We start from the raw sequence: 19,502 nt of genomic DNA, 5'->3' as shown, positions 1-19,502 counted from the left end.
AGACATGCATTTTAAATGAAAAACTGGGTGTGCCCCTTTTCCAGATTCCCTACTAGGCACCCACAGCCTTTATCCTAATGTCATGTCCTGGGCCAAGTGTGTTCAAATCTCTCCTGCAGTCATCTCTCCTGTATGGTTGCTATCACAGGCTTTCACCCTCACCAGCTCTCAGGGAAGCCTCTCACCTCTTCAGAGCAGAGGAAGACCACACCCTGCCCTGTGGCTGCCATACCCACACATCCCCCAGGCCCCAAAGTCACTCACTGGTTTTTAACCCTCCCCCTCACTTCACCTCCCTGACCATTTAAAGGGTTAATATATCCAAAGTATTATATTTATTATACAAGTAATTTCTAAATGTGTACATAGCAGTACTTCAAACAAACACTTCAAGTGTTGATCGAAAGGTACCGTTTCATTTAGACAGATGGGTACAGTTGGGTGGCTCACTACCACCTGTAACCCTAGCTCTGGGGATCTGACACCATTTTGGCGGCCTCCATGGGCACCTACAGTCACATGCACATACTCAAATGGTCACACACACATACATACACATAAACAAATAGTAAAAATAAACTTCAAAAAAAAAAAATCCTAACCAACCGGTAATGGTCGGCATTATTTCTCAATCTGAGTGTCTCAAGTAGACTCCTCATTCTAAAAGCCTAGTCCCGCTTTCCCAGCTGGATTCCCCGACATCCCTGCTATGACCTCCTTTTGTCCATTCCTTTGCCCTTTCTCTGTCACCCACGCTTCAAGGAGCAGGACACTGCAATGAACTTAGAGGCAAGTTTCTGACAATGTCCAATTAATAACTCGGGTCTCCACCCACTAACAGATAGAGTGGCAGCGCCCCTTGTGGCTCAACAGGAAATTACATCCAGCCTCGTCACTCAGCTGTTGTTTCTTCATAGTTGTTTTGTTTTGTTTTGTTGTTGCTCTGCGACACATTATCACATAGCCCAGGCTGGTCTCCAACTAGTTATGTAGCCAAGGATGCTCTTTCTGTCTCTACCTCCAAAGTCCTAAGATTATAAACCTGCACCACCGTGATAGGTAAATCCTTGGCTTTGGGCATGCTAGGCAGCAACGCTACCCATTGTACCTCCCCACCTCTGTAAATTACATTCCTTTTAGAAATTGGATCAATAATGAAAAAGACTCAAGTCTTTCTTCTGTTTATGTTTATGTCTCTAGTGTGCACAGGCGGTAGAGTTGAATGTGTACCCCGGGTTCCGGGGTCCTCTCTGCTCCTCTACTCCATCCTCTGCGTCTCCTCTGAGAAACCACCACAGGGCTCTCTTCATATGCCATCACCTTTTCCAAAAGCCCTGCCTACGCGTCTCTCTTGGATTCCCCAATACCAACAAACCTTCCCAGGATGGAAATATTACATTGGCCCACCAAATGACCTGGCTATGAAGTCTCTGATCAACCCTGGAGTAAGTGATCGACTAGACATTCTGGCTATGAAGTCTCTGACCATCCCTGGAATCGGTGATCAACTACACAACCTGGTCATAAAGTCTCTGCCCATCCCTGGAATCAGTGATCAACTAGATAGCCTGGACACAGAGCTTTTGACCACCCCTAGAGCCAATGAATTAGACCTCAAAATGCCTGAACCTGCAGCTCAATTTCAAGTAGTTTTCCTTGGCTGTAGATGCCAGCAGACTGGGGCCTGGAAAAAAAAAGAGGCAACGTGCACAAGGGAGAGAGGACAATGAGAGAGAAAGCCAGGGGCTCCGCACGGTTTCCTCTGACCTAGAAGCTCCTCCCCTAGGGGAAGTCAGCACAGATGCGCAGTTACATACACACATAGTTACACACACATACGGTTAGACACATAGTTACACAAAGAGTGATGTATATATTACATATATATGTATACATATATATGTAAATATATACACAAATGCATACACACAGCTACACACACACACACACACACACACACACACACACACACACGGAGAAATAGCAGAGACCAGAAGTGCTAACACATGCCTGTAATCCCAACACTCAGGAAATAAAGGCACCATATAGATATATTGATAGAAACTTTAAAATTTTTTTCAAAAGCTTAATATAATTTTGACCAAAAAATAGAAGAGTATTTGTGTATCTTACTTTTATCCCCATAAGAAAAAAAAATCAGAGGCTAAAAAGATGGGTCAGCAGTTCCAAGCCCTCACCACTCCCGCAGAGGACCCAGAGTCACACCACCACCTCTTCTTGCCACTCACAACCATCTGTAACTTCAGTTCCAGAGGAATTGACTCCATTTTCTGGCTCCGTGGGTACTGCACACATGTGATGCATATATGCACATAATTCTCATTCACACACAACAGAAATAAACACATCTTTTAAAATTATAAAGCGATAGTTAAATTTAATTTACTTTTATAGAAAAATAGATTCTGATTTATCATATTTTGATGAAACATATTTCAAAATGTCCTATCAAAGTATGAATGATTATGTGAGTCTCTTCTGCCCAGACACAGCATCCAGACCAACATGTCTGGATTGATTGATTGAGAGTCGTCAATCATCAAGACCATGTCACAACAATCCTCTGAAACCGTTCTGAGCTTTCTACATTTATGACTTTACTTTGATTCAGCATGGAAAGCATGCGTCTGTCCTTCCTTGCATTAAAACATGAATGGAGCCCTGCCCGGCATTCAGCAGGCAAAGACAGGCAGATCTCTGTGTGTACAAGGCCAACCTGATCTACATAGTGAGTCCTGGGACATCCAGAGCTACATAGTGAGACCCTGTCTTTAAAAAAAAAAAAATGGCAAAGCTACAAATATAGATGTTGGCACGGGCGTGGCCTTGTTGGAGCGGGTGTGGCCTCATTTGAGGAATGTGTCACTGGTGGTGATCTTTGAGGTCTCAAATGCTCAAGCCAGGTCCAATGTCTCTCTCTCTCTCTTCCTGCTGCCTGCCAATCCAGATGTAAGACTCTCAGCTCCTTCCCCAGAACCATCTCTGCCTCAGTGCCACCATGCTTCTCACCACAATGACAATGGACTAAACCTTTGAACTGTAAACCACCTCCAGTTAAATGTTTTCCTTCATAAGAGTTGCTGCCGTCATGGTGCCTCTTCATAGCAATAGAACACTAAGACGCAAGGGTTCTGGGAATCAAACACAGGTCTTCGTGCTTAGATGGCAAGTGCTTCCCCATTGCCAACTGACCTATCTCCAGTCTGTTCCCACCCCACCCCCCAACTCTCCACCCAGGGCTCTGAACACAAGTGGGTGTGGGCCCTACAGGGCCTCCATAGGATGATGGGCAGGCTGCTCACAATCCCAGCATCAGGAGAGCCTGTGACCTATGTAGCTTCCAGAGCCCCCAGGGCTATGCAGAACCAGAAGGAGCAGAGTGTGAGGTCTTAGTCACTTGTGTGTGTGTGTGTGTGTGTGTGTGTGTGTGTGTGTGTGTGTGTGTAGACACCATGACCAAGGCAGTATATGGAAGAAATAGTTTATTGGGGCTCATAGTTTCAGAGGGTGAGTCCATAGCCACTATGGCCAGGGTCATAGCAGCAAGGCAGACAGCTGTGGTGCCGGAGCAGTGTAGCTGAGAGCTTCCATCTGATGAGTCACAGAGAGAGCTAGCTGGGAATGGGTGGACGGACTACCTCAGGCCTGCCCCCAATGGCATACCTCTTCCAACAAGGCCACACCTCCTATTCCTTCCCAAATAGTTCTGCCAACTGGGGACCAAATGTTCAAATATATGAGCTTATGGGGGCCATTCTTATTCAAACCACACCACCTTCAGTTTTCCACCATGGACTGACTTCCTCAGATAGTTCAGGGGTATGTGGATGGGACAGAAGTCAGAGATGAACATCTAACAACCTAAGGTATAAAGGAATTCTGGGTGGGAAACAAGAAGTCTGTATAGTCAATGTTCCTAGCCCACAAAAATGTTCTGTGTGACCTCATGGGCATAGCTGTTGTAGTAATTATTTAAAATGGCCGCTGGCCAGACCGACTACCTAAGCTGCAGCGGCTCTGCCTAACTCAGCTGCCATGTTGTGTGGCCAGAGGCCACGTGCATGCCGCAGCTAGAAACGGCTACCCAGAAACACCATCCCTACCACCCATGAGAGGCCAGCATGGGAGATGGCTCTGCCAATCTTCCATGCTGCCTCCACAAGGCTGAGCATTGCCCAGACCATCCCACCATCCATGCGAGCCCAGTAAGAAAATGAGACTCTAATGCTTAAAGATTGATCAAAGGTTTTATATGTTTGGTAATGCTCAATAACAATATGCCCATACAAGGAGAGGTGTTTCCCAATTAGCTAACTCTAAATAAAAGTTGTTACCCACAACTGCTCTCCATACCTGTGTGGCTCTCCATCGCTCCTACAGCTCTGCTCTCCCTAGCTCCTCCTCTTCCTCTTCCTCTTCCTCTTCCTCTCCTTACTCCTCCCACCCTAGCTCCTCCTACACATAGCAGCTTCACAAGCCCAATCCCCAGTTCCAACCCTGTTTTCCGACTCTGAATCAGTGGGTTCAACACTCAGTCTGGCTCTCTTCCCATTCTCCTACCGATGTGAGCATGTGACCATCCCACCACCCACAAACCAGGTCCTTTCTCTTCCCTGACAGCCTCTTCACACCCCCATCAATCTTGTCTTCTCATAGACCTAGAGCTTTATGCCCCAGAATGGAGGAACCAGTGTAGTCCCTGTGGCTCTGGCTACTGTCACCACCTCTACAGAGTGAGTTCTGCACAGTACCCGACCCACCCAAGCCTGTCATGTGGGCTGGCAGACAAGACTACCACTCTTCCCTGTCTTGACCTTTGTCACCCCCAGGCTGCAGAACTCTACCCTGGTCTCTGAACATGCAGCCTGGTCCCTGTGTTCTGTGGACTCCTGGTCACCAAGATCCTGGTGCTGTTAGCTTTGTTCCCCAGGTGTGTGGCAGGGGTTGGGTTGGAATCAAACGGTGCAGAGAGCAGCTTCTGTCACAGAGGCTCAGAGCAGGGATCTGCTAAAGAACAGAGGTGAGAAAAAAACCTTGATAGCCATGGCCTGGTAAGATGTCTCAGCATCTTACACTGTCCACTCTTCCAGAGGTCCTGAGTTCAATTCCTAGCAACCACATGGTGGCTCACAAGCATCCATAAAGGGATCTGATGCCCTCTTCTGGAATGCAGGTGTACATGCAGACAGGGAACTCCTATATTTTAAAAATGAATAAATACATTTTCTAAAAAGTTTTAGCCAGTGGCTCAGGCCTTCAATTTCAGCACTTGGGTGGCAGAGGTAGACAGATCTCTGTGTTTGAGGCTAACCTAGTCTAGTGAGTTTCAGTACAGCCAGGGCTACAAAGAAAAACACTGCCTTGGAAAAAAAAACAAGTAAAAATAAATAAATAAAAGATATAAAAGTAGACAGACAGACAGACAGACAGATGGATAGATAACATTTCAAGTCTGAAGCACCCTCCTGCAGACCACATGTCCACCTCAGTCTTTGAGAACAGACCTGTAGGCAGTTGTTTCCCCCATATTTCTGTCCCCTGTGCCCACCCAACACCACAACCAGAAATTGCTACACACACACACACACACACACACACACACACACTGCCCGCCTCTTCAGGAACATGCAAGTCCAGAAAGTACCTGTAACTACATCCTAAGTTCTGAGTGAGGGGGTGGTAGCCACAGGAGGAAATAGGTCATGAGCTTGAGAAGCGGGGACATGTAGAAAAATGTACATGGGGTTGGGTAAAAGGTACAAATCAGCTCAGGAAAGGAGTGAAGATCATGGCAGGCCAGAAGCAGCCTTACTGAGGGCACACCTGTGGGGAGAAAGGGCACACTTGTGGGGAGAAAGGGCACACCTGTGGGGAGAAAGGGCACACCTGTGGGGAGAAAGAACACACCTGTGGGGAGAAAGGGCACACCTGTGGGGAGAAAGGACACACCTGTGGGGAGAAAAGGCACACCTGTGGGGAGAAAGGGCACACCTGTGGGGAGAAAGGACACACCTGTGGGGAGAAAGGGCACACCTGTGGGAAGAAAGGACACACCTGTGGGGAGAAAGGACACACCTGTGGGGAGAAAGTGTACACCTGTGGGGAGAAAGGACACACCTGTGGGGAGAAAGGACACACCTGTGGGGAGAAAGGGCACACCTGTTTGCACCAAGAACAGGTGTGACTCACTTCAATAGTTCATCCCAGGGCCTTAAGAAAGCCATGTGGGTTGCACAAGAGTTTCTTGAAGGCATCTGACCCAGCAGAGGCCACAAGTTCCAAGATGGTGGCCTGTCTCCCTCAAACTGTAGCTCCCAGGGGTTCCTCCCTACCTCTGAATTATACATCTTCAAGAAAAGGCCAGAATTTGATCCAAAGTCCAGGGCTACACTGCTCAATACAAAACTGAGTCCTTCCTGTTAACCTATTGTTATTAAACTTGGGGGAGACACAGCCTGTGCCCAAGTCAAGTTCAGCCATCCATCCTCAATAAGAAAGAAAGAAAATAAAAAGGAAAGAAAAAAAGAAAGAAGGAAAGAAAGAAAGAAAGACAGACAGACTAATAGTGAAAAGCAGAAACAGATTTATTTCATGTGGCTGGCTGTTCTAGGAAGATGGACAACGAGATCCATGACAACCCCCCTGTCTGTCTCTGAGATCCATGACAACCCCCAGTCTCTCTCTGAGGTCCATGACAACCCCCCTGTCTGTCTCAGGTCCTAAATAGACTAAAGAACACATGGAAGCAGCCTCGCCCTCCATGACTGCACTAGGCTTCCATCTCATCCTGTAAAGTGGTCTGACAAGTCCTTAGAGTTCTGGGAACCCCCTCCAAGCCAGCCCTTGCCATCTGAGCTCTCTCTCTCTCACCTTGGGCCACCAGAGTGTCGGGCCACCTTGCTGCCCCTCCTTATCTGCACTGTGTACCTAAGGTGACTTCTGTAATCAGACTCTGGCAACAATGTCATTGCCGCCCCCGTGCCTTCTAGGCACTCCTTGTTCATTCTTGTAGACTTTGAACCTGGCTCTGGCCTCTTGCTGCTCCTTCCCATAATCCTCAAGGACGGTGGGTCTGTGTAGACTCATGCACCATCCTCCCCAGCCCCGGCCTCTCCGGCCTCTCCGTTCCTTATCTCTTTCCTCAGTCATCTGCCTGCCCCATGCCCCATTTAGAAGGTCAGAATGAGGGACAGCCCACTTCAAGCCCAGCCCAGCCCAGCTGCCACCTGCCTTTCTGATTGGATCCCCTTTACTACATGCAAGTGACTCTTGAACCCTGTGATCCTGCGACCTCACACATCTGTCCTTTCCCTTGAAGTCTATGTTCTAACCTCAGAGACACTCTACAGTATGTAGCCTCAATTCCTGGGCCCCTGTCCCCTTTTGTTGAAGTTTCTGGTAACAATTGGAACCGAGGTTCCATAGAAGACTGCTTGCCTGACTTTCACAACCACCTGGATTCAGTCCCCAAGAAGGAGGAGAAGTTAGCATGAGAAAAGATGTTTAATGTCACAAATTTATTATGCACATGACAGGAAAGAAAATCAAATGACTTTAACAGGGTGAGATTATATTCTTCCTGGCTGGGCAGGGGTAACAATCCGTAGAAATTCCGGGAAAGGTGGCTGGGCTTAAAGCAGGTGAGAACCTGTGGAAAGGTACGTCTCTGCAGGATCTGCACCTCTTGTGGCATCTTCTGAGGCACAGATGATCTCTTTAGTCATGACATCCTGGGGAGAGGACCCGATGCCAGGGCCGCCCCTGGAGGCTGTTATTACAGAGCTAGCCTTCTCCACACCTCTACTCCCAGGCACCCTCTATCTGAAGTCCCAGCTTCCAGCCTGCATATTTGGGCGTGGTGTCTCCTCACTCACTCTGTCACATCAACAACCCGAATGGACAGTAACAGGAGACCATGTCCAGGTACAGGTACACCATGGCTCAGTGGCTGGGACAGGCCTCTGTCGCCTGCATGTGACCCTGTGCATTCATGCAGCATTAGTGTGAGCCCAGGCTGAGGAACGAGACTTGAGACGTGCGTGCGTGTGTGTGTGTGTGTGTGTGTGTGTGTGTGTGTGTGTTACACATAATTTGGTCACACTTAATTTGTAGCAAGGAGCTCTTTCTTTAGAGATGCCTAATGAATTATTTAAGGACAAAATGTCAGGGTATCTGCTGCGATTTATTTTAAAGTACTTCTGCAATTAAAAAAAAAAAATGCAAGTTAAAAATACAGAAGTGAGAGGAGCACCTGGTCCCTGAGCTCAGGAGACAAAGCCTGGGCAACCTGCTCCTCTATGCTAATTAGACAGATGACCTGCTCCAGTGGATATTACAGAAAAGGGCCCCACTGAGTCCGATACAGATTAGAAGAACACACTGCCTCCCCCGACACCTCACAACACCTCTCTCTCTCTCTCTCTCTCTCTCTCTCTCTCTCTCTCTCTCTCTCTCTCTCTCTCTCCCTCTCCCTCTCGCTCGCTCTCGCTCTCCTCCCCTCACTAGTAGCCCCAGCTGGCTCTAGGTAGACCAGGCTGACTCCCCAGAGATGGCTGTCTGCCTCTGCTACCCTAGTGCTAGGATTAAAAGGCTGTGCAGCCTCTGGACATGAGTGGTCCAGCTCCACGTCTGCCTCCTGACATGAGTGGTCCAGCTCCACGTCTGCCTCCTGGGTAGCCCTGAGGAACACCACAGCTGAGGAGCTCCTGGGCTCCTTCCTACACAGCTAATGTTTCCCTTCCCAAGCCTAGTGATGCAACCATGTCTCACTCAGTGCTGCCCTGAACGTACCAGTGCTCAGCAGACCTCAGAAATGGTTTTTTTTTTTTTAATCTCCCACAAAATTTCCTAGGGGTTTCTCAATCTCTTATATTAGCAAATTATGCATGCATATTAATAAAGGAAAGATACATCTGATTCTCTTGCCTCCTCCTCTTCCTCCTCTTCTTCTTCTTCCTCCTCCTTTTCAGCAGGTAATTCTGATGCATTGACAAGGGAGACCAAGGGAGCTAGTGGTCCAGCCGGGCTTCCTGGGTAAAGTTTCCCCACTGAACCAACTCCATCGCTTCCACCCTAGGCCCCTTGGCCCAGACCCATCTTTGCTCTTTACTCCTGAGTTTCTTTCTGCCACCCATGCCCAGCCCTTGCCTGAACATGATCCTGGGTATAGTTAGATTCCAACCTTCTCCTTCTTTCTCCTCCCCACCCTTCCTTTGCAGCCTCATGCCAGTTAGGTATTAGGAAGTGTGCTGTAGAATTTGTGACAGTGTTCACATGTCTGTCCTCCTGTCAGCCTGTGTGTCTTTCTAGGGCAGATGGACAAAACCAGGGCCCAGGAAAGGGCAGGGGAAGTTGAGTGGACCACAGATTCCCTTCCACAAACTTGCTTGAGGGCAGAGAGAGGAAGCTAAGTGAAGAGGTGACAGAAAACCTAGGCATTTCCTGAGGCTGCTGAGGAGAGGCAGAACTGAGACATCTCAGGGCCCAAGGGTGCTCCACGAAGTTGGAGGGAAAGGCCTCCTAACTTTACCTCACCTTTACATGTTTCTTCAGACATTCCTGGGCTGCCCACTTTCTCCAACAAGGCCTTGAGCCTGTCTCAATTCCTCTGCCTCAGAGATGCTCAGGAGCCCTGAGGAACCAGGCCCAACTCCCAGGGATGACATCACTTTCTTAGTCCCTCACTGAAAAACTCAAGGAGAGGAGCTGCCTGGTGGGAAAACCTCTCTCCTATTGCTTCTTCTGGCCTGTGAGGGCACTGGAGAACAGATGCAGGCTGAAGAGAAAGACAGGCAGGACAGAGGAGGCCAAAGCAGGAGAGAGGGGCTATATAGCAAAGACCCAGCAGGTGATTCTGCTGTGGGCAGCAGCCCTACAGACCTCTAACCTGAGGCCTGAGGAGACACAGCTGAGCCTAAGAATAAGAGTGAGTTGCCATGGTCAGGGTTCTAGGCATACAGAAAGATGGACATGTCCCACAACCAGAGAGTAACCAGTCCCAAGCACACAGCAGGAGTTCATGCCTTCCCCAGGGAATGCAGACTTGGATCTGGCTCTACTGCTCTGCTGAACTCCAAGGGGTGAGTAGGGGAGGGGTCTCTTGATTAAACGTAGTCCTCACCAATTCCAGCGTCTAACTACACAGCTTGCCCTAGAGAGCCCCTGTCTCCAACGCCTCAGAACAGGATTATAAGCATACTCCACCATGTCTAGCTTTTTATGTGGCTGCTGGGGATTGAACTGGGGTTTTCATGTTTACCTGTGTCATCTTCTCTGTCCCCTGAAAAACAATTCAGACATATGTCAAAAAATACTATAGAAGATATTTTTTTTAAAATAATAATACTTATGATGCTATTGGAAACACAAAGGGAGCTGTGGAGTCAGTAGATAAGAAGCAACGACTGGGTAGTAGAAGCAGTTAGAAGCTGCCATCTAAAGAAATGTACGCAGAAAGTTAACAGATGAGAGACAGGATCAACTTTATCGGAAAGTGGGAAATGCAAATTAAAAACAACAATGTGTGGATCATTCTGCACCCATCAAATTAATACCAGTTCGAAAGATTAGCTATTCCCAGTGGGGATGGGGTTTGTGAGAAAATTCACAGTCCTGAAAGCTGTTGCTGGGAATAAATTCACACATCCTTATGAAATCAATTTAGCCAGATTTATCAATCTATTATATGTCCATCCACATCCTGCAGACAGGTACACTTCTTGTGGTGATGGAAAAGGAGCAATGATGTGTGCACAAAGAGACAGACGTTAAAAGCAGTTTGTGTGGCCTTGCTGAGAAACTAGTCAAATAGCCACAAAATGGAGGTGGAGCCAATAACTGAGTCCCTCCTCTCCATCAGAAGGTGCCATGTGAGTCTGTGCTTAGTCACCAAGGCATACTTGATTTTCAGAAAAACAAAACTGTTAAGTAACACATAATGTACGCCTGTTAAAATAAGCCAGGCAAGATGGCCCTGGCCTTTAATCCCAGAATTCAGGAGGCAGAGACAGGTAGGTCTCTGAGTTCTAGGCCAACCTGGTCTATATATGGAGTTCTAGGATAACCAGGGTTACACAGTGATACCCTGACTCATAAGAAAAAGATACATGCTGTGTCTGCACACACTGTGGGTGTGTGTGAAGAGGCAACATTGTATTGGTTGCCTTTCTCATTGCTGTAACAAAATACCTGACAAAAGTAACTTTGGGGGGGGGGGGAGCAAAGAGGGTTTGTTTTGATTCACATTTGAACGGTCTGGTCCATCATGCTGGGGAAAGCATGACCCCAAGGATGTGAGGCAACTCTTGCCATCACCATGGGCCAATCACATCACTGTGAGGTGGTTTTCAATCGCATCATCACATCAGCTGCCGATCACATCATGGTTGGGATGGGAAGAGGTGAATCTGGTTTCCATCTGGTTCCTTTCCGTCTCCTTTATTGCAAGCCAGAGCTCCAGGTCATTGGATAGCACCACCCACATTGACGATGGGTCTTCCCTCCCCAGTTCAGCTTTCCTGTAAATGTTCTGCATGTTCATGCAGACTTTTAAATGATTCTAAATCCAGTAAAGCTGACAGCGAAGACTGATCATCACAAATGTGCCTAAGAATCACCTAAGGAGGCCACCAAGAGTGGAGGGGTGGGGGAGGACTCTGTGTGTGTCACGTGTGTGCACATGTTAAGACAAGAGTTGCAAAGGGGGCCTTTGCAGTTTAGTTCTCATTTTATACATTCTGTAAAAGTTTTATAATTCTATACTTTGGCTCTAAAACAGCTCTCAGAGACATTGTCCGAAGACTTCGGGCCATTAGGAAGTAGAAGAATCCTTAAGAGGTGGCAACTTTGAGAAGGCTTGCCTAGCAAGCCTGATGACCTGAGTTCAAGTCCCAGCACACACACACATGGTGGAAAAAGAGAACAGACTCCAGCCAGATATTCTCCAACTGCCTCATGCACACATGCAAATAAACGTGTATATCAAAAGAATTTTTAAAATATTAAGATGTGGAGGTTGGTAGGAAGACATTAGATCATGGGAGGCAGGCTTTTCTGAGACTTGTCTTCATTACTAATATGGCTGGGTTTGGAGTCACCTAGGTTTTGCGAGTCTACTGTGAGATGTTTCTAAAGGGGTTTAGCTGAGATGGGAAAATCCATCCACCCACACATACAGTGAGTGTAATGGTCTCATTCCATAAGCTCAGTCCAGGCCCCTCCTTTCTCTCTGCCTCTCCCTCACACCCCTATCTGTTTCTCTCTCTCTCTCTCTCTCTCTCTCTCTCTCTCTCTCTCTCCCACTCGCCCTCTCCCTCTCGCTCTCGCTCTCCCTCTCCCTCTCCCTCTCCCTCTCTCTCTCTCTCTCTCTCTCTCTCTCTCTCTCTGTGTGCACGTGTGTGTGCACGTGTGTGTCTGTGTGTGCATTTTCCAGCTGTCTCCAGGTATCCAGGCCTCCTCCTCCACTATGTTCTTCCTCCATATATACTGTTGGAAAGACAGGCCCAGAGCCACAGGATCAAGTTACCATGGACTGTAATCTCTGAACCACAATCCAAAATAAACCACTCCTCTTTTTAAAGTTACATAGCTGAGATAGTTTGCCATAGTGATAGAAAGTTAACATAGGTTTACAAAAAGAAGAGGCAAGCGAGCTGTTGCAGTGTGCATCTAGCATCTCAGGATGTGGCAGGCTGAAGCAGGAGGATGACGAATTTGAAGCCAGCCTGAGTTGCATGGTGAGCCATCTCCAAATACCAAAAACAGACAAAGAGAAAGGCAGACATGGTTTTAACGTAGTTTAAACCACAGGAAACTTGGATGTCAGAAGAGGCAGCGACCATGCCCCTGGGCAGCATGGGGCAGCACAGAAGAGGGTGTGTGCTATCCTGACCAAGGAGGAGTAGCTTCTGTGTGCTGAGTCTTCATTGGTTCCTTACTGTTCTAATCTCATGTGCATCCTGATCTCAGACCCAAGCTTAACCTAACCCACTGAAGGGCCACTCTGGGTCTCACCCATGACGTGCCCCTCACCATGCCATCCCAGCAGCTATGCCTTGAGTCTCACAAAAGCCTGGGCACCAATGTCTAGAAAGAGGGGAGTGAGTACAGCTGTAAAGAGCACCTGTAGAAGTGGTGGTGCACACCTTTAATCTCAGCACTGGGGAGGCAGAGGAAGGCAGAACTTTGTGGGTTCAAGGCCAGCCTGATCTATGTATCAATTTCCAGAACAGCTAGAGCTATGTAGTGAAACTCTGTCTCAAAAAAAACCAAACCAAAACAAAATCAAAACAAACTGAAGCAGTAAGATCACCTCTATGATGGTGAAAATATCTGTGTGTCGACACATGGGTGAAGAAGACCTGGCACCTCTCTCTGAACTTATGATTATTTAAAGGAGACGGCTGGCAAGATGGCTCAGTAAGAAATGGTGCTTGCCACCAAGCTGACAACCTGAGTTCAATCTCCAGCACCCACCTAGTGGAAAAAGACAACTGAGTCCCACAAATTGCCCTCTGACCTCCACATGCATGTTGTGAGGTGTGTGTGTGTGTGTGTGTATCAATACACAAATGTTACAGTTAAAAAATAGAGTTTATAGGTAGAAGTGGAGGCATCTGGGTTGTTTCTTTTGAACTATTGGAAAGACAGCTACTATGAACCATTAATTATGGGTTTTTATCGTGGACACTAATTCTTATTTTCTGGAAAACTTGTGAACAACCTAGAGAAACTTCTGTGTTCTCCACTACTAAAACATGACTTTGGTGCTCTGTATCAGATGGCAGAGCTTTTGACCCCTCTGCTAGCCCATGGTTAGGTGGGTCAGTAAATACTTGTTGGGGTAGGACATGGGACAGTCCCCTATAAGCCAGGCATTCCTGAGGCAGAAACAGGCGGACTCTCCAGAAATCCAGGCTAGCTTGGTCTACATATGGATTTCCAGGTCAGCCAGGCCTACACAGTGAGACCTATCTTTTAAAAAAAAAAATGCTTGGTGTTAGGAAGACATAGTTCTAGGGGGATCTGTACCCAGATCTTGGCAGAATTTTTGCATCTCTTTCCTGGGACACGTGTTTGGGCAGCTGGGGAAAAGCCTGACAGTGGTCATGTCATTAGTGCCCACTGGGAGGCAGCAGAGGACGGAGAATGGTTCCCAGCTCTCTCTGGAGGTGACACCAAGCAGGGATCTCTGGACCCTGCAATAAAAGAAAACTTTAGGGAGATTGTTTCGTCTGCTCACCGCCTTCGGGGCTGCAGAATCCGCCCCTGCCCATCCTTTCATCAAGCATCTTGCTTGTCAGAACTTCAGAGATGAGGTTACCTCTGGAGCCTGATCTCCTTGAGTTACTCTGATGCCAAACACCTGGCACCTGGCGGGAAAGCATAAGTCTGTCTCTGCGCCCCCTGCCGCCCTGGCACAGCTCTGCATCTGGTACGAACTCCTGGTGCAGCGTTCCTCGTGGCCGTTAGGGGGCGGTGTGGGACCACCTGCCAGGAGCATCCAGTCCTCTGAAAACCTCGGAACTGGAGTTGCACAAACAGCCTGGATGTCATCTCCTTACACTGTGTGTGTGTGTGTGTGTGTGTGTGTGTGTGTGTGTGTGTGTGTGTGTGTGTGTGTGTGTGTGATATGTGTGTGATATTTGTGGTGTGTGTGTGTGGTGTGGTGTGTGTGGTTTGTGTGTGGTATGTGTGTATGTGTGTGGCTTGTGGGGTGTGTGTGTGTGTGTGTGTGTTGCAAGCATCACACACGTGCAGAGGGGGCCAGGGAGAGGTCTCCTCAGTTGGGAACAGACCCAGAGTAGGGCAAGCAGGAGTTACAGGGTATAAAATCAGACACCCTCACAATAGGAGTCCAGATTCTGAGGCTGGCCTCTTTCGAGATCCTACCCGATGTCCAGTTCCAGACTATTTTTCAAAATGTATTCTGTGAAGAGCAAGACAGCTCCCAGCCTAAGCGTTCAATATTCTACACACTGAGCCAGGACAATTTGAAACTCATAAGCCTGAAAACCCAAGATAACTTAGTTAAATCCCCTTCGTCTTTGTCTATCATTTTTATAGAGTATAAATCAGATTCCCAAGACCTCCCGGCAGAGACTGCAAAACCCCACACCAACATCTGGCTCCACCTGACCTTCACTTAACCTCTGTCCCAACTGTCCTTAGGCTCCAGGTCACACAACTCCCCGTGTGACACTGCATTTGACATCCTCTCTGCCATCTACAATGATGTCCCTCCAGAAGTCTGCATGGCCCACCCCTTATTTCCCAGCGGGTTCATCCTCCTCCCCCACATTCTCCAGGCTTTATCTCCTTACAGCAAGAACTTATAGCTGATACCACATACAGGTTATTGTTCTCGTGTTGTCTTTCTACCCCGGAGAAGGTGTAAGCACCCCAAGGCCCAGGACTTTATCTTTTCATTGTGAGCCGGTTGAAAGACGATCTCTAAATGTCTGTTGAATGAATGCATGACCTAGCAAATGTGGACACAGAGGAAAAGTTCTACTAGTGTCTGTCCTTTGACCATTTAATTCAATATGTGTTGTAGTGAACTTGGCTGTACCCACCAGGTGGGGTTTCAGTATTGTGATTTATTATCAGAAGAGGAGAGATCAGCATAGATGGCCAGACCCAGGCACAGATGGAAGCAAAAGGCGCCATCCAGCCCCATACAGTCTTCTCCCCTTCTCTGGTGGCTAGTGGACATCATGCCAGCCGGGTCACCATGGAGGTGCTGCCCCAAAGGGGTGACCCATCCACCCATTCATTTTTCTGCATGTACATCTCCCAGATGTGGGAAGGTGAGAGCTACGTTCACACCCGTGTTCCTCTAGCTTCCAGAGAGCAGGAGTAGCTAGGAAATTTCCCATCTGCCCCAGCTCCGGAGCAGCCTGGGGTTCAGGAGATCGCCCACAGGGATCACCAGCCTGGGCTCCCGAGGAATGACGCGTTCTGTGATGGCCCACAGAGAGCGGAGGTGGAGGGGACCTGAGGACACAGTACCCAAGTTACTGGGGAAGATGAGGAGGCTGGTTTGCACAGGGTAACAGGGTCCTGAGGCAGAAGGATGGCAGAGGGCAGCCGCCTCCCAAAGGATTCATTGAGAGACACTCAGGGAGCTGCCCCCCCCACACACACACACACTCCTAGCCCAGCTTTGTGCCCCCTGAGTAACAAGTGAGCAATAATGGTGCTACCAGAGCGGAGAGCTCGCAAGGGCGTTTACATACTCCGGGGAAGGAGACTGGGGGCAGGAGTTTCACGATTTACAGAGTGTTTAGACTGAAAGATTTAAGTTGGGAAGAAGCGGTCCACGCACCAGCACTTGGGGGAGGGGAGGCAGAGGCGGGCGGATCTCTGTGAGTTGGAAGCTAGCCTGATCTACATAGTATGTTCCAGGACACCCAGGGGTACACAGTAAGACCCTGGACGGAAGAGGCGGGTTGAGAGAGAGAGAGAGAGAGAGAGAGAGAGAGAGAGAGAGAGAGAGAGAGAGAGAGAGAGAGAGAGAGAGAATGGGGGCGGGATGCCGAGGATCCTGTGTTAACCCTGCTTCTTGCAGAGTCTACACCGAACTTTTGTTTTGTCTCCTCCTTCTCTCTTTACTCGCTCTGCTCCTCTCCCTACCTACCTCCCCCTCCCTTTCTCTCTCTCTCTCTCTCTCGCGCTCTCTCTCTCTCTCTCTCTCTATCTCTCTCTCTCTCTCTCTCTCTCTCTCTCGTCTCCAGGGACTGTCTCTCACATTCACTCTCCTTTCCTCTTTGATTTATGCTGCAGAGTGGAATGACCTTCCCTGACCTCATTTTCAAGTCGGTGCGAGCACACCCGGAGCCCGCACCGCACATTCCGGAGAAGCGCGAGCCACACTCACACGCCCACACTCTGAGCCGTGTTGCACACCGGAGACTCGGACTGCTGGACCCTGCCCAGGCCTCGAGTTCACTCCAACTCTAATGTCGTTATGGACCCTGCAAGGGCTGTGGCCGCTCAAAGAATAGAATCTCATTAGCGTCTTGCTTTGAATATCATTTGCATGTTATTCATCTCCTGTCAAAACGCTCAGAACACTTCCTCAGCCCTCAGTTTTTTTCCTTCAGCTAGAGAATCCTAGCCTCCCATCTCAAGCAGGTTTCATGGGGGGCCCCATCGTACCTCCATACCTGCCACCCTCGCGTGGCCACAGTCCCCACCAAAAGGACTGATCTCCAGACATCTCGGCAAGTTCCAGGCTCTGGCCTAAGAATGCCGTTCTAAACCCTTACAGCGTTCACTGGGCAAAGTATTATGTGAGAGCCCTTTGAACGAGGAGGAAACTGAGTTACAAAGGTGCTTTGTCCGCCAGGTGTTAGAACTAAAAAATCAGGAACGATGAACTTAAATCCAAGAAAACAGGACGTCGAAACCAAAAGGCTTCGCCACTTGGCTGCTCAGCCTCGTGCAAGGTCAAACCTAAGGCAACCGTGGCAGAAGGTCTGTTTGCCTTCAAGGAACAAAGTCATCCTCCTGCCAGCCACAACCCCTCCCCCAGCCCGGCCGCTGTGGGGGGGGGGGACCAGAGTCCATTTCCAGCTCCCCCCTTGTCGCCCGGCTGGCCCCTTGTCCTGACCCCTTTCCCAAGCGCAGGATCGGCCTGGTCCGGTCGCCTTGCTCACGGGGTCGTCTGTGTGCACTGGCTAGTTAAGAAAAATAAACACCGTTCCAAACTAAGGCCATTTCTTTCAAGCCGAGCCCCGCCGCCTGCCAGAGAAATGCAAACAGCGGGGATAGGGGGCGGCCGGAGCTTGCCCTGGCCCCCGCGAGCGAGCTGCGGGTGGGAGGGCTGGGCCGGGTAACCTGAGCCTCCGCGCCGGCTCCCCGCGCGCTGCCCTCTGCCTGCCCCTTCGCCCCTGACCCCGCCGGCGACGCGCCCGCCCTCCGCGGCGCCCCCCCCCCCCAACCCGGACGGGACCCTGGCCAGCACAGTCAGGGGCCCAGAGTTGCCCTCTTCCCCCAGTGCGTTCAGCATGGGAGAACCCCATCACTATGGGTCACCCCAGAGGTTCCCCCCCATTCTTGCGGCCACCTGGCTCCCATCAGCAACACTCTTCTGCTGTGGCCGCACCAGTTCTCAGTGCTAGGGTCATTAAATGCCAAAGAGAGAAGGAGAGGTGACAGGAAGCCTAACAAGGTTGGGGACCTCTTCTACATGTGCCCCCGCAATGGAGAGGGACACCGAGGGTCGGGGGAGGCACGGAAAAAGGCTGGGCCTGGCACAGCTTGGCCACCATGGGTCTGACCAGGGCAAAGGGTTAGCATATAACCGGGAGTATGAGGCTCGCAGCCAGGCTCGCGTTGAGGGTAGCTTATTCAAGATCTTCAAACACAAGCGGCTCGGGCCACCAGAGGGAGGATGTCCCCTGGCCGCTCTGAACTCCGCTGGGAGGAAGGAAACGTAAGTCACCATGCTCGCGACAGCGCCACCCTCGCTTGCATTGCAGTTGGAATGGTCCTAGAGAGGCCAGCGGCTGCGGGAGCGTGAGCGCTGCGGGGAAAGAGTTGAGAACCTGGAATCTTGGCAGGATGGAGTCACCTACTCCAGATGATGCGCTGCGTGGACCTAGCGACCTCGCCTGTCTGTCGCAGAGGCACCATGGGATCCCTTACGCCCTCGCTCCCCTAAGGGCTACCGTTGGAGTTCTGCGGAACCTCAAGGCCTAGAGGATGAGGGAGGGCTGGCGGTGCTCCCGCGTCGTTCGAATTCCTTCTCGGAGAAGGTGGTCCGAGCTGATCGCTTCGAGAAAAGTTTGGGTGTGAGGCTCCCGCCGTCTTCGGGTCACGTTCACTCCCCAGATTCTGTGCCACCTGCCCTAAGTACTGTCTCCCAGCGGGCGCCTTTCTCACTTCCCCAGCTCCTTGTCTAAGTTGAGAGCCAAGTGCTTTCCCGAGATGTTGCACACAGAGACACGCACACGCATCCCTGCACGTTTCTAGGGTCGCTCCCTGGTGGTTCGTGCACCTGCGTTAGGTTAAGGGGCGCATCTCGCTGGCTGCCGAGACTCCTTGGCAGTCCCAAGCCTTGACTTTTCCGTAGTCTCCTGAACTGTACAGTACAACCAGAAGTCGTCAAGCACGCGGACCACTCGTTTACGGGCGTGCACCTTTCCCGCACATGCGTGCCCGGAGCTTTAGGGGTTCCCTTTCTTGCACTTTGGTTAAGGTGACAGATGTGAGCCCGGGAGAATTCTCTTTACCTAGGCTTCAAATGAGAGTTCTTCTACTGGTGTAATAAAAGAGGTGTGTGTGTGTGTGTGTGTGTGTGTGTGTGTGTGTGTGTGTGTGTGTGTGTCTGTAAACATCTCTTTCAGAGTCTGGGATCTCTCTAGCTTTCTAAGTCGGCTCCTTCCCTCTCCCGACGCTAAGCAGTCCCATCAGAAAGAATCCATTCATTTGGGATCAAAAGCACCACTTTGGACGCGGGCAATAAATCTGTGCCCCTC

Source organism: Arvicanthis niloticus, chromosome 17, assembly GCF_011762505.2.
Source record: "Arvicanthis niloticus isolate mArvNil1 chromosome 17, mArvNil1.pat.X, whole genome shotgun sequence".
NCBI lineage: Eukaryota > Metazoa > Chordata > Mammalia > Rodentia > Muridae > Arvicanthis > Arvicanthis niloticus.
Note: the sequence above shows the minus strand (reverse complement) of the source record.